Here is a 19660-nt window from a genome sequence, read left to right as displayed (position 1 = left end):
TTTGCATTCTCTTAACTGTCTTTCTTAGGGCAGAAGTTTTACATTTCAATGAAGCCCACTTTATCCAGTTCCCATCTATTCCCACATTTTATCATGAATTAATACCGAATTCCTTCAAAATAGTTTCCTTCATCAGTTGATCTGATAATGTATCTTATCTTCTTTGGCCTTTGAATATGGTGTGTCACGTTGATTGCTTTTAAAATAAAAGTCCTAGCAACGGCAATCAGACAACAAAGAGAAATAAAAGGCATCCAAATTGACAATGAAGAAGTCAAACTCTCTCTCTTCGCAGATGATTCTTTTAAATGTATTGAAATTTGTTTTTATTACCCAGAATATGGACTAGCTTGGTGAATTTTCTATGTGGACTCAAGAAGAATGTATATTTTGCTATTGTTTTGTGGAGTGTTCTATAAATATCATTTTGATCCAGTTGGTTGGTGGGTTTGCTTGCTAATAGTCTGACTTCTAGTTCTATTACTTAGGGGCATGTGTTGAATTCTCCAAATATGACTGTGAATGTTCCCATTTCTCTTTTAATTTCTGTCAATTTTGCATATAGACTTTGTTCTTGGGTACATATATTTATAGGATTGTGTTTCTTTTTCATGAATTGAATCTTTGATCAGCATGCAATGACCCTCACAATCCCTGGTAACTTTCTCTATTCCAAAGTCTTCTTCGTCTGATTTCTTAAAAAGATTTTATTTATTTATTTGAGAGAGAGAGAGAGAGAGAGCGAGAGAGAGCAAGTGCACCAGTGGTGGGGGAGGGGCAAAGGAAGAGGGAGAAACAGGCTCTCTGCTGAGCAGGAAGCCCAGCATGGGGCTTGATCCACAGACCCTGGGATGATGATCTGAGCCATGCTGGTGCCCCCATCTCATATTAATATAGCTATTTTAGCTCTCTTTGGATTAATGTTTTCATGAGACATAATTGTCTATCTTTTTACCCATTTTTTTAAATATTTGAAGTGACTTTGTTGTAGGCAGCATATAGTTGTGTTATTTTAAAAAGTCCATTCTGAAAACTTCTCTCATTGAATTGCTATATTTAGACTGTTGACATTTAATATAATTATTGATAAGTTTAGATTTAGGTCTACTATTTGATTGTCTGTGTTCTGGCTGTTTCCTCTATTTTTCATTCCCCTGTCATTGGGTCAATATTGTTTTTTAAATTACATTTTAATATATCTATTGTGATTTTGACTTTATCTGTTTACAGAGGTTTTTAGTGGCAATTCTTACAGTTATAATATGCATACTTTATTTTTTTTTAATTCCAAAGTATTTTATCACATCAAGTGGAATTTATAAAATCTATCTTCATATAGAATCTTTACTCTCTGCCTTTTAAGTTTTGGAGTCTTACATACTACAATTTACATCAAAAACCTAATTAGACAATGTTAAAATTTTTCATTTTCAACCATTGGATATATTTTTAGAACTTGAGAAGATAATAGTCTGTTACATTGACCAAGAAATCTACTATTTTTGTTGCTCTTCCTTCATTCCTAATGTTTGAAGTTTCCTTCTGATACCAATTCTCTCCCCACCGCCTCCAATTCTCTTCTGTCTGGAGAATCAGCAATTCTTTTTAAGTAAGTGTGCTAACAAAAGTTGTCTTAATTTTTCTTCATGTGGGGATGTCTTTATTTTATCTTCACTCCAGAGGACAATTTCACTGTAGGTAGGATTCTTGGTCAATAGGACTTTTCTTTCCTCATTTAAAAAAATATGGTACTTCTGGCTGGTCTAAAGGTATTAAGTTATCTCAACTGATTGCTCACTCTCGGTTACAGATCAAACTTCCTGTTCTACTCTTTCCCCCCTTCTCACTACTGCACTTGACCAAAAATTAAAAAAAAAAAAAAAATTGGGATGCCTGGGTGACTCAGTGGGTTAAGCCTCTGCCTTTGGCTCAGGTCATGATCTCAGGGTCCTGGGATCGAGCCCCACATTGGGCTCCCTGCTCAGAAGGGAGCCTGCTTGCCCCCACCCCTCGACTGCCTCTCTGCCTACTTGTGATCTCTCTCTCTGTCAAATAAATAAATAAAATCTTCAAAAAAATTCAAAAAGTGCTGCTACTTTCTGGCCTTCATGATTTCTGAGAAATATATAGTCATTTGAAATCACTGCTTCTTTAGTGATAATGCATTGTTTTCTTCTAATACTTTCATAATTTTTTTATTTGCTTTAATTTTCAGCAGTTTGATTATAATGTTTAGGTATGGATTTCCTTGGGTTTATCCTGCTTAGGTTTTACTAACTGTGACTTACATCTTTTGCCAAAATTGGGACATTTTCAATCATTTCTTCTTCAAATACTTTTCCAACACTGTACTTCTCCACTTTTAGAATTCCAGTGACATGAATGTTAATGTTAATCTCTTTTTATTGTCACACAGACTCTGGGGCTCTGTTCATTGTTTTTTCAATCTGTTTTCTCTCTGTTCTTGCTATTAAGTCCATCCAGTGAGTTTTCAGTTTTGGTTATTATACATTTCAGTTCCAAAATTTCTATTTGGGTCTCTTTTATATATTCTATTTCCTTGCTGACTTTCTGTTTTGCCCTTTTTTTGAGTGTTTACTATTGTTTCTTGGATCATTCGTGTAATAGCTGCTTTTGTACTCTTTTCCAGGTAATTCCAACATCACTGTCATATTGACATTTGTTGGTTATTTTTTCCCATACAAGCTGAACATTTCCTGTTTTGTTTTTATTTTTAATTTTTGTAAGGCAAGTAGTTTTGGACTGTTTCCTGGTATTTTGAATATGATGTATGTATTTCTGGGCCTTATTTAAATTCTATGGAAAACATTGTTATTATACTTTTAGTAGTTAATTGCTCTGGCTTGGTACAACTACGAATTTCAACTTACCTTCCATGGTCTGTGCACCCAATCTCAGTTTAGTGTTTAATGTCTTGCAGTGTTACTCAGAATTGTGCCAGGTATGTGGCACCCCGTACTCAATCAGGGACATGGACCATGATCTGTTTATTAGTTCAATTTTCTCTAACTCTTTCTTATACTCAGCTGAATGGGATCCATGTCTGAGTGAGCCCAGGAGTTCTGATACCACTTTGTGGGGTAGTTTTCTTGATATCCTCCTTCTCCACGGTCTCCTGGTTCCAATATATCCATCAGTTTTTAACAGATTACAAAGGGCCTCTCTGGAGCCCCTCCTTTTTATCCTCCAGACAAAGTGCTGTGGCTTTATTTGTCCTCCTTGCCCTGCACTTCTGAGACTGCACCTATGTCTGGGGTCAAGTGGAAAGAGGACATGGGGGGAAAAAAAAGCAGTGGTGGTTCATTCTACACTCCTGAGGTCCCAACCCCACTGACTAGAGGGGCCTCTGCCTCTGCCACTTCCATCATACTATTGTTTGGGGACTGGGCATGAGACACCAGAGAAAAGAAAACGAACAAATAAAACAACAACAGCAAAACTCCAGAGGATTTTCCCATTCTTTTTGCAATTTCCAACTTCCCTTTCCAGCTCTTGGATTGAGGACCAGAGGGTTCTTCCTAGAGGTCTCTCTGTGCTGATGGCCACTGCTAGGTTTCGGTTTGATTCACATGCAGACAAGGGATCTTGGAGGAAAAAAACCAAACAAACATGTAAACTCACTACTACCTTGATGGCATTTTGAATTCTGGTCTTCTTTCCCAATCCACCTGCTCCTGTTTACTTTTCAGAGTCATAAAATAGCTCTACCAGGTATTGAATCACAGCAGTGGGAGAGATGTGGGGGCATACTGACTCTACTTAACAAAACTTAAGACTTGCCATCAGGTGTGTTTTTCCAGTTTTTAACTTTTTTATTTTAAACTAACTTTAGACTCACAGAAGTTGCGAAAAGATTAGTGTCTGTGTATTCACCCTGCTTTCCCCAGTGATAGTATTTTATATACCATTGTACATTTCCCAAACCAGGAAGTTGGCAGGGGCACAGTACTATTGATTAAACTATAAACCCAATTTGATTTTCATCAGTTTTGATGGTGGAGGAGGTGGTGTATAGTACTATGAAATTTCAGCACACCTCAGTCAAAACAGAACTCCTCCATCCTTAGAAGAAACTCCTTCATGTTACCTCTGAATGGTCATACCTTCCCCCACACCTAACCCCATGCAACCGCTGATCTGTTCTCCATCACTGTAATTTTGTCATTTCAAGGTTATTCTGTAAATGGAATCTTATGGTAGATCCATCAGTTTTTTAATAGAATCCAATCTTGGGAACCATGTGTTTTGCTGCTATTAGGCATTCAGACATTCAGCAATATACGTTTACTGGGACAAAAACGGCAAAAGATTGCTCCCTTTCCTCAAGTCCCTTTAAAATGTACAAGAGTTTAAAAAGAAGGAATTATAGCCCTGGATATATAAAGTGACTAGGGTCTGTTAAAGGACCAAACACTCATTACTGCCCATTTCAGAACACCCAACTGCTAGCCTTTGAGGGTCAGAAGGAAACCAGTTTCCTGGACATAATACATCTGAGTCATTGCCTCAGCTCATAAACTATGACCTGGGGTCCAAACCTGCTCTCTCCCTAGCCCCAAGTGGCTCCTCTGCCTTCATGTGGCTGTGAGGACTGGAGGAAGGTATGCTAACATGCACATTGAAGCTATAAAAAAAAAAAAAAGAGGCACATTTAAACACACCTATTATCACTGTGGCTTTGTAAAGAAAATATTTCAACTCCTGATGAATCTCAGTGTTCCTAGATTTATTTTTAGGGGCAACATAACAGGTTGTTTCTTTGTTTACCCTTCTATTTGCTCATGAACCTGAATGGTTCATCATAGCAGCAGTCACACAGGAACCATCGGACAGTATATTATTATTTATTCTGTATCTAGTGTCATAAAGCTTCATAAAGCTCACCAGGTGCCTAGAATGATATGAACCAGAGACTACAGACCTTGCTGATACATTTGGGCACTCACTGGGGAGAAGGATCTGGAGGCCCAAAGATGAGGCAGGCAGTCCTGGGAGTGAGATTTGTCATCCTGCCTGCTCTTGGTGGTGGAAATGGACATAGAGCTCAGGAAGCTCTATGTGGCCAGGACACACAGGAGGAAGTACACAGCAAGAAATCTTGATATGGATTTCACAGGCAAAGGTTGTGGTCCCTGTCCTAGCATGGATGGCTTGACTTCTTCAATTATGAAAATGCAACTCTTCTTGTCCTGTCTTCTGAAATGAGATCCTAGGGGATAGGGTGTTGTGAGAGATGGTGGGGAATGATAAAAGGAGAGCAAAGCTAACCCACATTTATAGATTATCTCTGTCTGCCTGGACTGAACTAGACATTGGTGTATAGAAGAAAGAACCCACAGTGTGTTACAGAAAACAGACCAGAGGTGAATGAATAAATAAATGTACAATGTTATGTCTAAGAAAGTGATGAAAGTTAAGCAAGGTGATTAAGCAGAGATAGGTAGTTATTTTTGATAGCTTGGTCAGTGAAGTGTTCTGAAGATTGACCTTGGAGCAGAGACCTTGATGAACTAAAGGAGTGAGCCATGTAAATATCTGAGGAAGAGTATTGAGTAAGAAGGAACAGCACGTGCAAAGGCCCTCAGTTGGGGCACACTTGGCAAGTGGGGGGAAGGGCAGCGATTCCATCGGTGGAGTGGTAGCCCATCAGGCAAAGGGGAGGGGGAATGAGATGGGATTGGAATAGCAGCTGTGCACAGGCTATGCAGACCACAGGGAGGCCTGTGGATTTGCTTCAGGATGATGAGGACCCATGCAAGGGCCGGGATGGGGAAACTGCATGGTCCTGTCCATGACTTTAAAAGTTCCCTTTGAGTGTCGTGCTGATGTGTGGAAAATAAACTAGAGTGGACAAAAGTAAGAATGGGTCTGTGTGTGAGAGACAGTCACTTGCTAGGCTAACATCCTGTAACATTTGATTCCTATACCAACCCAGGAGCTAGGTAATAGTCTTCCCATGCAGAAGAGTCTGCAATAAGTCCAGCAACCTGGTCCAGGTCTCCCATGTAAAGAAGAGTTGAGTCTGGATTTGAACCCAGGACTACTTCACTTCAGAGCTCTCCTTGAATCCCATTCATAGCCCGAGCATGGCTGCCTTGCTTCTGAGAGCCCAGGAAGGCCAGGGCCTCTGCATTCTCCTCTCTGCCCATATTCCTTCCTTGAGTAATGGGGACAAGATGCATTTGTGTCATTGTCACGGTTAGAGCTCCCAGCTACTTTGTGCCTTTTGCACAGATAGGCCCCTCCAGGGTGCCCACGGTGGTTGTCAGAGAACATGTGCTCTGGCCAGGGGAGGCTGCCCTCTGAGAACATGCTTCTCTCTGGGGATTGCTACCTCGCTGATGAAGATACTAGCCACAGGTGGGGCTTTTCTCTATTCCTGTTTCAGTGCTCTCTTCTCAAGAAGTGTGGTTTCTCTCAATGTGCTCACTCTTAGAGCCTAAATCCTGCAATTAGCCAGTATTGTCCTTCAGTGAAATAGTAACTGATGTGAGTTGTTAGAGAATTATGATGATCTCTGACCAAATGCTCTAAGGACACACAAAAGAGGAAAGAAGTGTTCTTTCTAATACCTGATGAAAAAAATTCAGCAATTTTGCAGCCTTGCGCAGAGTGTGGCGGGAGTCATGGTTTCCATAGTCCCATTAGACCTGTATAATGCCTACAATTCTTCTTTTTCATTGGTGAGGTGACACCAGGGCCAAATTTCTGCCATGGCTCCCCATGCACCAGGCTACCCTTTGTAGCAGTGTTCAGTGTTCTTCGTGAAAGAGGCGACATAGTGTAGTCAGGAAGAGCCCAGTCTCTGAGATCTGATTGTCTCATTTAGAATCCTAGCTCTGTAACTCACTGATCTCTACTGCTGGGAGGGATTGTGGTGTATCCCGGTCTTCTCTGTGAGGTGCAGTGTACACCAGTAAAAGCTCCTTTTGCTGTGTGGCTGTTCATGATCCCATGCCAGAGCCCAGGCTGGCTGCAGTGGCCACTTTCTCCAAGCTCATGAGACTGGGGGCACTCAATGCAATTGCTTTCAAGAACAAAATGATTGGACGAGGAGAGCTGCCTGAGGCCCGTCCTGCCTCACAGCCTTGCCTTTTGTCTCTTCTTCTTCTTTTTCTTTAAATTAAATTAATTAATTTATTTTCAGAAAAACAGTATTCATTATTTTTTCACCACACCCAGTGCTCCATGCAATCCATGCCCTCTATAATACCCACCACCTGGTACCCCAACCTCCCATGCCCCCGCCACTTCAAACCCCTCAGATTGTTTTTCAGAGCCTTTGTCTCTTCTGGTGACAGGGGGGTGACACTCCATTAGGGTTTTCTCACCTCCCTCATGGGGACAGACCAAACTCAGGAGGACAGCCATGTGCTCCTTGGGGGTAAAACAGGTTTTTTCTCTTCTCCCTCCCGTGCTAGGTTCAAGGCAGTATTTCCCTGTTGTTCCCCTGTCTTTCACCTGGCATCTGCAAGTCCCAATCAGCCAAGATTTGTCAAATTTAATTTTTTTGAAGTTTGTTTATGGACCAATTCTCTCATTGACTCTGCTTTCTAAGCCTGCTCAATGACCCTCTGGGGATTCAGGCTCACCTGTTTATTTCTCCCTGAATGAAAATAGGGTATAATTTAGAGATCTCTGAAGTTTATTTTTTACTCTTGATTGCAACTCAAGTCTGATGAGACATTTTCCATATTTTTACTATGTATCAATCATTCTAATGAAATTAATGGAAATAGAAGCACTTAGATCCCTGTGCTCAAATCACTATCTTACCCAAAGTCCTAGGCAAGACCAGATTTTGTTATGTACTTTGAATGATATGATGTGCCTACATTTCCTGGATAAACCCTCTTGATGCCTCTAAGTTAACCCCTCCTGTGGGATTCCATCACCTTCCCAGGCAGGGTCAGGGGAAGTTTGGAGTTTCCAGGAGTTTCCTCTCCTCATGCATAACAAGGACATTGCCTTGGCTTTAAATATCTTTCTGGCCAAACTCTGGGCCTGTCACAGGATCACTAGCACTTGACACATGTCTACTTTGGACCCAGTTCTGACAGTTGCCACTGTTTTGTAGGCCTGAACTTTGCACCTGTGTGGCTGCTTACTTCACAAAGGTCTAGAATAGAAGTTCCATGAGGACAGGGACTGGGCTGATCTTGTTCTCTCAGACCCACATTGGTGACTTTCCCAAACCCACATCAGTGTGTCTCCCAAACCCACATCACCATCTAGCATATTATAAACCCTGGACATTTACTGAGAAATGAATGCATGTGGTCAGAATTATGGGCTAGATACTTTTCATGCTATATTTCAAACTATTTCAAAAGCTTTGGTGATAGCGCACTGTGGCATATATTTAAATATAAATAAATAAATAATTAAAATAGATGTATAAATCAAGTCCTAAAGAAATAAACCTCTGGTTTTCATTAATAACTTTCTTACTTTGCTCTAGTCCTGTTTAACTGATCTAATAGTTGATAGACAAATGTTGACTACCCACTCCTATCAAAGGGCATTGTCAGTCATTATATACATAATCTAGCACCTCAGACAACCCAGCTAAGTCATCAGGCTCCATGAGATTCTTCCCAACCCAAGGAAACTTGGACTTTGTATATGTTCCTCCTCAATGTTAGCCAGGTACTTCAGAAACTGAGTTGACTCCATCAGACAGCTCTGATTTTTGTGATATTAACTCAAGAAATCATTGCACAATCTCTGTTTTTATTTGATTTCTCACTCTACTCTGCTTACTTTTATTCAATCTTCTGGTCATTCTTTCTTTCTCTCTCTTTTTCTTTCCTTCCTCCCTCCCTCCTTCCTTTCTTTCTTTCTGTCTTTCTTTCTAAATATTTTATGTATTTATTTGAGAGAGATGAGAGCATGAGGAGAGAAGAGGGAGAAGGACAACCAGACTTCCCAGGGAGCCCACTGCCGGACTCCATCCCAGGACCCTGGGATCATGACCCAGGCCAAAGGCAGACACTTATCCAACTGAGCCACCCAGGTGCTCTCCTGGTCTCCTGGTCTTTCTTATCTAGCAATGTGAGGTATCCTTTTTGAGAACATTTAAGAGAACATGGAAAAAGGAGCAAGGAGAGAAACCATCCCTCTGTAGAAACGTGGTAGAAAATAGAAATAGAAAACTGGTAGGCAGAAGTTCTAGGAACACAGTCAAGCCCTAATTCCTGGAGCCTGTGGATGTGCAGAGATACTTCCACGGCTGTGTTGTGTTATATAACACACTTGACCTATGTAGAGAAGGAAAAATTCTTCCTCTACCCTTCAAGATCTTCTTTAATGAAGAATGAAACTGACATAAGACAGACTAACAGGAGAAAAACCAGAGTTTCATTGCTTGTACACGGAGGCCCAATAATGAAACTGAGACCTAAAGAAATGACCAAAGAAGGCATTTTTTAATACTTTTTAGACAAAAAGACAACAAATCTGCAAGGAATTGACAAGACAAAAGAAACTTGGGAGTTTCACTTAATAAGGAATTCTATACAGAGTTTGGGCTGGGGGAGTAAATTAGTAAAAATAACCAAGGTCATTGATAAGAGCCTTCTTGGCTCTAAATTTCCTATCTCTGGCCATAGGGCGTGTCTTTACCTCCTAGTATGGGTACCTTTCCCATAGGAGATTTCTTTCTTGCTTCCATAAGGGAGACAGAAGAGGCTCTGAGTGTCCTCGTCCAGGCTGTCTCTTAAGCAACGTTTCTTTAAAATAATTAATATACCAAAGTGGCACATTTTGAGGTGGCTTGCCCTTGGCCCCTATACATAGCAAAATGGAGATTATTCAGGTAGTCCTGATCTAATCATATGAGCCTTTAGTCATGGACCTTTCTTTGGCAGCAGAGAGAAAACTCAGAGAGCTGTGAAGAGTGAGAGGTAGGAGACCTCATGAGAAGGAACTTCGGTGGCTTCCAGAAGCAGAGAGCAGCCCCTACTGAGAGCAATGTTGGTCTTCTGTCAACAGTCTCTGTGAGCTTGGGAGTGGATCCTTTCCCAGAGCCTCCAGGAAAGGCCTTATCCAGGCTACATCTTGCTTTCCCTTAGAGACCCAGAGCCTAGAGGAGCCCCCTCAGACTTCTGACCTACAGAAGTAGGAGCCACTAAACAAAATTTTGTTTTATGATGCTGAATCTGCAGTTTTATTACAGTGGCAAGGGAGAGCTCATACATACCCTTTCATGTGTAATTAAACTCTACACAGAAGAGGTGAGTGGGGCCCCTGAATATACTGCAAGTAAAAGCTAAATTAGTGGGTGTGGACTCATTTGCAGGAGGGAAACATTCTTTATATTACCTAAGGATGAAGAAGTTCCTCTAAGTAGCACTTCTTTAAGCCTTTGTTTACAGATCATTACCTGCTTAACAAGGGAAGAGATGGAAAGCTGACATGTTCCAAGCTTTTGCTGATTAAATAGCAATCAGAAATGAAGATAAAGTATGAGATTATAATAATGCATGGACATTTACACACGCATTTCAAATATTTTCACTCTGCAAAACTGAAAGCAGAAATACCAGCATTTCCAGTTCTTTCCAGGACACCAGTCCTTCTCATCCGAGTCACAGCTAGTGCCCTTAAGAAACTTGGCTTCTCTGAACACCTTGAAAAGACAAAGAGGAGACAAGGAATACTTGCCCTCTAGGAGACACTTGGCTCCAAACTATTGTGCCTCTTAATTCTTTCTAACATGGAACTTTTGATTGGAGGAGCAGGTAGGAAGCAAAAGCATCAAGAATCTCAAAACGTGAAGTCAAGAATCCCAATAGCAGGGATCTAGCTTCTGGGGAAAGGAAAAGGGGAAACTTTTGTCAGTCCCTTACTCCCAGGGTCTGACAGTAAGGAAAAAAAAAAAATCTAATGACATTTGCCAAAATGATAAGGCTGCCTTTATTTAGGACCATTGCCATGGGCTCACGGTAATGGGATTTTACAGCAGGGCGATGGGGAGAGAGGTTGGACAGAACTCTGAATACAGATGTCCAAGAGGGAATTTATAGCCAAGGAACAGGCTGAGGTCAGTGGAAAATGACTTAAAAGAAACCTCAGGAGTAAGGGGTTTCTGGCTGGTTGGACCTCATAGGATTCTTGCTGAAGGCAGGGCAGGTGGATCAGATATGGGGGACAGCCAGTGCAGGATGGAATATAGAGGCTGAGGCTGATGAGTTACAGAGGGTAAGGGATTCTTGCTAAAGTGATTTAACAAGGCTCTTGCTGGATTTTACAAGCAAGTGCATATACATGAGCCCAGGAGAAGGTTCAGAAACCTGACTAAAGTTTGGCCAACTAAAGAATCTTTGTCACCAGGCTAGGCCCACTCGGTTTATCTCACGTTTCAGGTAAATAAACCAAGGTTCCAAGAGGAAAACCAATTTGCTTAAGTTTATGAACATGTAAATAAAAGGCAGACTCAATTTGGTTCCCAAACCCCTGCCGTTTCTGTTTGCCGCTCCAGACATTTGCAGATGATGAAGAGAAGTTACAAAATCAAAACTAGGGCAACATCAATTCTACCTTTGGACCTTGGCCAGGTAGCAACAAATTAAGAATTTTGTCTGAAGGTTCCTAAGTGTTTTGACATTTCCTTCTTCTATCTGCATTTAACATAACTGTGATTAGTCCTGATGATTTTCACAATTATCCTTAATGGTTAGACTCAGGGTTAAGTTGAAGCAGACAAGCATCAAGCACAAGTGACCTGTGTCAGTTAAAACCTACAGTGGAACTAGAATGAGTCTTGGGCAGGATCTCCTACCACCCTGAGCTCAAATTTTACCTTCAGGATATTAAATTTTTTAAAAAATTTATTCAAACGAAATATGCACATTCTTTTACTCTCAGCTTGGTGAATCCTGAGGTAGTTTGTCATAAAAGCTCAGTCCTACTAAGCATTTCACCTGGCATAAACTAGGCATCCCATAAATATTTCTTAAACTAATCCTATTGGTCTCTAGCTAATTCTGGTCCTTTCTTGAAACCCGCTGGGTTCCATGAAGCGGTTGCTCATACACTCACCCACACTCTGACTCATTAAATAATTAAAGCTCTTATGATCAGTTCTGTTGCATTTATATTCACTTACCTCACTCTCTTGAGGGTTTTGTGTCTCTTTTTATTTTTCTAGCTCAAATAAGAGTTAAGCATTTATTGAATGATTTCTCTGTGGCAAATACATTCTCACGAAGTCTTTGCTAATTTTGGCACTGGTCGTAGGCAAGATGTTATATTCCGTGGCACTAGGATTCTGAGCCTAACTGCAAAGCACTCATTCATTCGACAAATATTTATCAAGTGCCAGCTGTTTGTCACATGCTAGCAATGCAAATAGAGAGATGGCAGACACGTCTTCTGTCCTCTATGGGGCTTTCTATATATATATATGGGAGAGAAAGAAGATCTTACTGATGACAAGAGAAACTGGTAAGTACTTCTGTGCTGGTGGGATTCAAAGAAGAATGCGAACACAGAGAAGGGACTTAAGACAAGTAGGGAGGTGAAGGATAAAAAGGTGTCTAGAAAAGTCACAAAATGAATTGAATTGTGAAAAGGAGTAGCAATCAGCCAGGTGGATAAGGGAAGAAATGAAGGACAAAGCATAGGCTTTTGATAGCCTGATATTCTAAGGGATGTATTGAGAAGCTCAGATATGGCTGAGTGATGTGTAGGAACAAAGCAAGAGAAGGAGATGGAAAGGTTGGCCTAATTCCCTTGTACTTCTGGCTGTGCTTGCACACAGGCTGAGCAGATAACTGTGGTGTCCGACAAGGTCCTGGCTGAGAAGCAAAGCTGACTGATGCCTGGCTCCTGCTTGAAGTGGAATGCTGTCCCTCAAGGTGAGCCTGAGCTTATGTGAAACTGACCATCGCAGCTGGGAATGAAATGAGAGACAGGTCGGGAGTACACGATGGGAGCACTGGGGGCACCTGTGCGTGTACTTCGTATGTGTGAATTTGGGACTAGGTTCTCTGGGATCATCACCCACTGCTAGGAAGCCCAGGAGGCCCAGCTCATATCAAGATAAAAGCAGGGAATCTTCAGGCCTGCAAATTGTTTTTAGGCCTGAAACTGTCCTGCCAGATGTCCAAGGAGAGTGGAGAAAGATGAGCTTCACAGCTGCACAGCAACTTTCCTCCTGGACCTGCTGGGCCCTCTAGCTCTCAGCCTGCCTCATGAACACCTTCATTCTCCTTCCCCAATCCTTGAGGTGCTAGAGTTGATGACCTCTGCTAGAAAACAGATAATGGAACTCTAGGAGACACTGGCTCAGCTTGGGGACCACCAAATGAAAAGGGACAGAGAGAGAGCAGTGAGAGAATTATGAGGGCGGCCAGGAGAAAGTTTGGTCCCTTAGCGAAGAGGAAAAGGTAAGAACCACAGGTGCTGTGTCAGAGGACGATCAGGCAAGACGCTGATCTGCATCCTTCTTTGGGTGCAGCACTGAGCAAAACCAAATCCATCCTGTCCGTCCCCATGGCATTGACAGGAATATTAAATTTCAAGAATCAGGTTTGTGAGAGTCAATTTACTTCATTGTTGATTTCTCCACCAGCATTACAATTAATAAAATTGAAGTTTTATTTCAATTGTCAAGAACCAAGTCTAGAGGGAGACCCCTAATTAGCCATTTCCCCATGGGTTTCTGTCCCGGCTCTTCTGGCCCTTGTCTTTCCCAAGTGAACTGGATTTTCTTTGTCCATGTTTCCCAACTTGGACCCATTCCATTCTTTACCTTCAAGCCTGGTCCCCCCTTCCTAGGACAACTCCCTGTTGCTTTTCTTCAAGGCTGAGCTGACATGAACCATTTCTGAAAGGTTTTCCCTTATCAATTCTCTGTCCAAGACAGTTGGCCACTTTGCTTGACAGCTGATGAGACCTGTGTAATGCCTAGACATTTTCTTCCTCCTTGTTCAAGGGCATCAAGGTAGGGTTTCCTCCCATTGGAAAATGGAAAACGTTTGCAAAGATGACTCACCTACAGCCTTGGGGATGAGCCGATTGTCTGGTAACAGTGCCCGGGAATGGGCAGGGCAAATTCACCGTAATTTTCCTTAAACTCTCCTCATAAAGAAATCCAAAAGGAAAAATCCTCCTTCTGGGAGAACAGTGAGGGAAGCCCTCTGGCTAAGGTGCCCTCATTCCACTGGGCTCCACCCAGCTCCTGCTGATTCCCTCTGTGAGATCTGGTGCCCGGAATCTCAGGGACTCCAGTGCACCTGTATTTTCTGTCTTTCTCCCCAGCTAGCATTTCCCAGCTGGCTTTCTGGATAAGACTGATTCCTCACATCTGTAAAATAATTTCTCTTCACATCTGTGTATGAATTTCTTACATCTGTAACAACCTTGGATATTCATTATCTTATTTGATCCTTATGACTGTCATGTGTAATCATAATAATGATGATGAAAATCATTGAATACTGAATCTATTCCAAGTGGTATTCTAGAGGTTTTATGCTCCCTAATCCAGTTCTCTCAAACCCTATAATGGAGAGATTTTATTATCCCCATTTTTCAGATGTGGAAACGAAGGTCTAAGTCTGTCATGACCCTCAGTCAAGAGCGTCCAGTTTTTTAAGGTCATGCTACTTCTTGTTTCCAGAGCAGTTAAGGGTGGCAGAATATACCACCCCCAAATTTGGCACTTTGGTACGTTAAACCGAAGGCAATTGAGAAGAAACAGGTACAAGGAAAGCTCTCTGCCTTCCCCCTGTGGCCTAAAAGTAGGATAGACGTTTGTAAAGGCGTCCTTACCCAACCAGGAAGGACAGAAGTTCATCATCAGAGGTAACTCTAGACCCTTATCAGGCCAGAAACAGCACCAGATGAATAGAGATAACAAACCTGGCCCAAACCAGCCCCTATCTACCATTAGTTCCCCCTTATATTTACTTCTTTAGGGTTTGACACCCCTAGAAGCTCCAAGTCGTTTTCTCTGGTCATGCTACTTCTCCAAAAATATGTTGTTTTTTTGTGAAGATTCTACATAAGCCCACATCTTAACCACACCCTCGAGCTACTCATCACTGATATTCTCATGTGTTTTTAAACTTCTGTTTGTTTTTCTTGTTCACCTATTTTTTCCAGTCTAAGTTATAGGGCCCCAACCAGTGAACCTAAGAAGGGCCAAGGGGAAAAAAAATCATTTTTCATGCCTATAGCTAGTACCAAGGATCAGATATCCCATCTCATCAGTTTGTGCTTATTTTATTGTACAATCTCATTGCTTGAAACATATCCTATAAAACAATACTTTTCAAACTTTAATGTGCGCAGAAGACCCTGGGGATCCTGTTAAAATGCAGATTCCAGGTTAGTAGGTCTGGGATGAGGCCCATGAATGTGTACTTCTCACAAGCTCCTGGGTGATGCTGCTGCTGGTCCAGGGACCACACTTTGAATAGCAAGATTGTAGGAGCCTGAAAGTGTGACCCAAGTCTTCAGTTCCCTTTTGAGATAAAAACCACTTCCAGAGGAAGTGCCGCCTGATCCTCATCTTGCTTGCTCTGACCACCCCTTGCTTTGAATGGGTGGCATTGAATGGGCGAGCCCTCTGAGAGGCAAAGAGCTGTTTCTAGAGAACCTCAGAGAATCTGCATGATGGGGCATCAGAGCCTCCTTCTGGGAGCCAGGGAAGGCATTGGTTATAGAGAATTAAGTCTTGAACCCTTTATCACAAAGGCAGCCTTACTTAGTGTAGCAGAAGGATGAGGCAAGGCAGCAGATACATTTTTTATTCCAAATGATGCATTTCCCTTCAGTTTATTGAAGCATTGTGTATCTTTTATAAATCATTTGCAAGATACTTAAAATAACAAAAGAACTATTTAGTTTTCAGAGCTCAAAATCTAGCAATAACCACCATTTACAATTTTTATGTAATTTACAGTGAGTTTTTAAGCTAGGTATAGCCATCAACTGGTAGATAAAACGAGATGACACAGCACTGTTAGAGTTACATGTGGCAATAGGTTTAAAATTCTGCTAGAACATCTCCTTATGTTAAGAATCCTTTGTAAACATCATTTTTGATGGTTGCATAATTTTCCACCATGATTTTCTTAACTACTCCCATCTTTCTATTCTTCCAAGTTATTTTTAGTTTTCACTGTTATGATCAATGTTGAAACAAATCTCAGTTTATGTTTCTTTATGGTTTCCTTATAATAAACTCCTAGGAGTGGGAGCTAGTGGGGTAATAGTTTTAGACATTATTAAGATTTTGGCTACATATCACGAAGTTGCCTTCCAAAAATGCCGTCTTCTGGAGGGGACATTTTATAGGTGTCTTCTTCGAGCTGTGACCCTGCATCATGAGACTGAGCTCACCCACAGAGGCTTCCTCCTGGCAGAAGTTCACAAAGGGCTCCAGCCACTTGCTTTGCGATTGTGTTCCCAGTGTTTCCTCCCTCTCATTTTCTGGAAAGTGCCAGTACAGGACCAATTTGGTCCTTAATGCACTTTTACTAATTGCACCGTATGTCACACATTCAGGTCACAGTAGTTTTGGATTCTGTTTGTGTGTCTTTGGGGAAGGAGATGAAAATGAGCCAACAGAGGAAGGAACCAGTGATGTGGGAAGCTCAGCTCTGGGCCTCCAGCTGTGTTCTCCATCCCGGCAGGCTGTGAGATGTGCTGATGAAGGGGTCTGGGCACAAAGACCTACATGAGATTGTCTTTTTGGTCTATCTTCATTTTCTGGCATTTAACATAGATAAATTTAACTGCAATTAAATCGCTTATGATATACTTGTGGGTTCTTCTCCACCTTTGATGCTGCGTTTTGCTTGTCCAAAGTCATGTGTCTTATGACACAGGTCCTTGTGGAAACGTGAGCCATACTTTTTTGTGGAAGATGTGAGCATAGCATGGGCTGTACAGAAGATGGCATCTATCACCTGGCAATGTCCTATGTCATCCTGGCATTGTCATTTTGGAGTAGAGCCTTGTCTGTATTGGACATAAGGCAGGCCATACTGCTGGGAACTCCAGGCAGGGTATGGTGTGCAATGGGGCATGGACCCCAGTGGGAGAGGCAGGGGCACATGATAATGACTGCCAACTTAGGAGAGCAGTTGAGAAGCAGGGATAGAAATGAGCTCTAAGCTTACAGGATTTCAACATATAAATTTGGGGGCACACAAACATTCAGTCTCTAACGTTCCCCTTTGACCCTGGACAAAGCTCTATATGGCTAACCTAGCGCAGAAAGTAGGTAGAGGTTGCCCCCTTTGGTGACTCTAAGTGATCATTTCTGATTCATTTATAATTCAGCCAGTGGTGCTTGGCTTCTAGTAGTATATGAGAGCCTGTGACATCATCAACCTGGCTTCCTCCCTTAAAGGTAAATACCTGGGCATTCTGAACATTTCTGCTCTGCATGGTACCCACTCTTTTCACACATTTCCACCAGACATCAACCCCCAGGGCACATGGTCACTGTCCAATAACCCAGAGGTGACCCTGTATTCTGAATCAGCCCTCACTCATCAGATATCCCTGGGATTACGTCTGCAAGAACTGTTCATCTTTCTCTTGGAGACTTGAGGAGTGGCAGGCATGGGTAAATCCCCTTCTCATCTCCCACAGAGAACCGGGCCAGCAGAAACAACCAGAGTGGGGCTCCTTTCTTGTTAACAACAGATGGACCCAGATTCATGAAGATGTGGGAGGAAGAGGCTGTAACCTTTTTATGCAAAGCAATGAAAAGATCATATTCCTCAATCCTTGATACAGCTTTTTACGTCAGTGCAGTTATCCCCATTTGGTTGATTAAGAAACTGAAGCTCAGACACATTAAAGAAATTGCAAACTCATACAGTTACCAATCCAAGTGAGGTTTGAAGGGCTAATATCTGCATTCAAGTGACCATGCTCTTACATAGGGACCACCACAAATCAGTTTTGTGGGACACAAGAATGAACCTCAATTTTTGAATGTTTCTGTCATGCATTTTAACTAGCTCTTCTCCCCTTGTCCTTGCCTGAACTTTCAGAAAATTTGGCATAAGATGAGGTCTCACAGATGCCCTAGGTCAATATCCATGCTTCATAAAATGGGAAACCAAGGTCATGTTACTTATGTGACAAGCTGATTACCAGCAGGAGGGATTTTCCAGATCTGGGGTGATATATTAGAAGGGGGGAAAATAACCAAGAAGTTTTGTAATAGACCATAGACACTTTTCTTAACATCTTTCAAACTCCTCTGCTTCCTTATTTGTAAAATGGGAATAATAATATCTGCCATCCAGGCCCATGGAAAGAATTAAATCAAAGTACATTTCTGAACCATCTGTCATGGTGCCATGAAAGTTTAAAGAAAGAAAATGTTCCAACTTGCAGAGTGATTCTAAAATCTAAGAAGCTGGGGATCCAGATCAAGTCCTCTCTACACATCTCTTCTCTCGCAGGCTTTCTCTGCCTGCTTCCTTCCTGCTGTCACCTACCCGCTCTCCCCTCCCCACCCGGAAGGGCACATTAGTTATGTTCAGTCTCCAGGTGTCCTCTCTTCCCACCAGTTTCTACTTGTTTAAACCATTTCTAGGGCCAGAGAACACCCATTTGACCAGTTCAAAGCCCAGGATCTCTGCCTTCTTTATTGTTAGCTGTGTAGTCAAAGGCCACTGATGGCGCTAAACAGTGCTTGGTGTACCCCGGTAGCATTAGAGCTGTTTTCTCTGAGGCATTATAAGGCCCTCAATGGAAGAACTTTCATTCTCAGCTCAGTGGAGTGCACGCCTCAGTTCATGAGAGCAGCTCTAGGCCTGTCCTGCCCCTCCAGCTGATCCCAGACCCGTTTAGGACAGCGCATGGAATATGGAAGAGAGGGGTGTCTGGGTGGACATTAAATGTCAGACTCTTGGTTTCAGCCCAGGTCATGATCTCAGGGTTGTGGGATGGGGCCCCACATCAGGCCCATACTCAGTTGGGGTCCACTAGAGATTCTTTCTCTCCCTCTCTCTCTGTTTCTCCCACTCATGTTCTCTCTCTAAAATAAATAAATAAAACTTAAAAAGAATACAGAAGAGAAAGGAAGGGAGAGGTTAGCATCTTCTGCTGTGATGTTCCTCTTTTTACTGCTCCCCCCTTGTCTCACATGCACACTAACACACTCACACACACCCTCATACTTAGCAAACAGAGCACAGGACTGGACCCATTTCACAGCAAAGTCTTGTGACTAGTTTCTTTGAAGCATCTTCTTGGGAATCTCCGCTGATGTGAATTCAGGCTTTGCCCATGACCTGATTTATCTAAACAAGTCAGGCTTATTTTGTCACTGAAGACTCAAAGACTTTGGCTGATTGCTTAGTGCTCTGACTGATGGAAAAGTCTTTCCTCAGCCACATGAGGTACCTATGATGAAGAGCACGAATAAAGAAACTAACCCACTGGGTTAGTTCCCCTGATGTTGAAGGATTGAGAGAAAATTTGTACCTAAATACTTTCCAGAAAATTCCATAAGGCTTGCTTTAAACACAGGCCTATCCTGAAGCTACACACGTAAAATCTGACAGAGCACACTTAATTTTCCCCACTCGGAAACAGTCTCACAGTTGTTCCCAATTGCCTCAGAGAGGATAGAAAAAGGGAGTCAGAGCAGAATCAGATT

At 42.0% G+C, this 19660-nt stretch overlaps 1 long non-coding RNA gene across 1 annotated transcript in view; it reads left to right on the top strand.

Moving 5' to 3' along the window:
- The window catches only part of LOC116573295, a 64114-nt gene that overhangs the window by 31756 nt on the left and 12698 nt on the right, over positions 1 to 19660 (top strand). The window contains exon 2 of the long non-coding RNA XR_004278690.1: positions 12785 to 12881. This is a non-coding gene — a long non-coding RNA (uncharacterized LOC116573295). The remainder of the gene's footprint in view (positions 1 to 12784; positions 12882 to 19660) is intronic.

This window comes from Mustela erminea, chromosome 14, assembly GCF_009829155.1.
Source record: "Mustela erminea isolate mMusErm1 chromosome 14, mMusErm1.Pri, whole genome shotgun sequence".
Classification (NCBI taxonomy): Eukaryota; Metazoa; Chordata; class Mammalia; order Carnivora; family Mustelidae; genus Mustela; species Mustela erminea.
The sequence above is the reverse complement of the archived record's forward strand: the minus strand, read 5'-3'. Positions and strand labels throughout refer to the sequence as shown.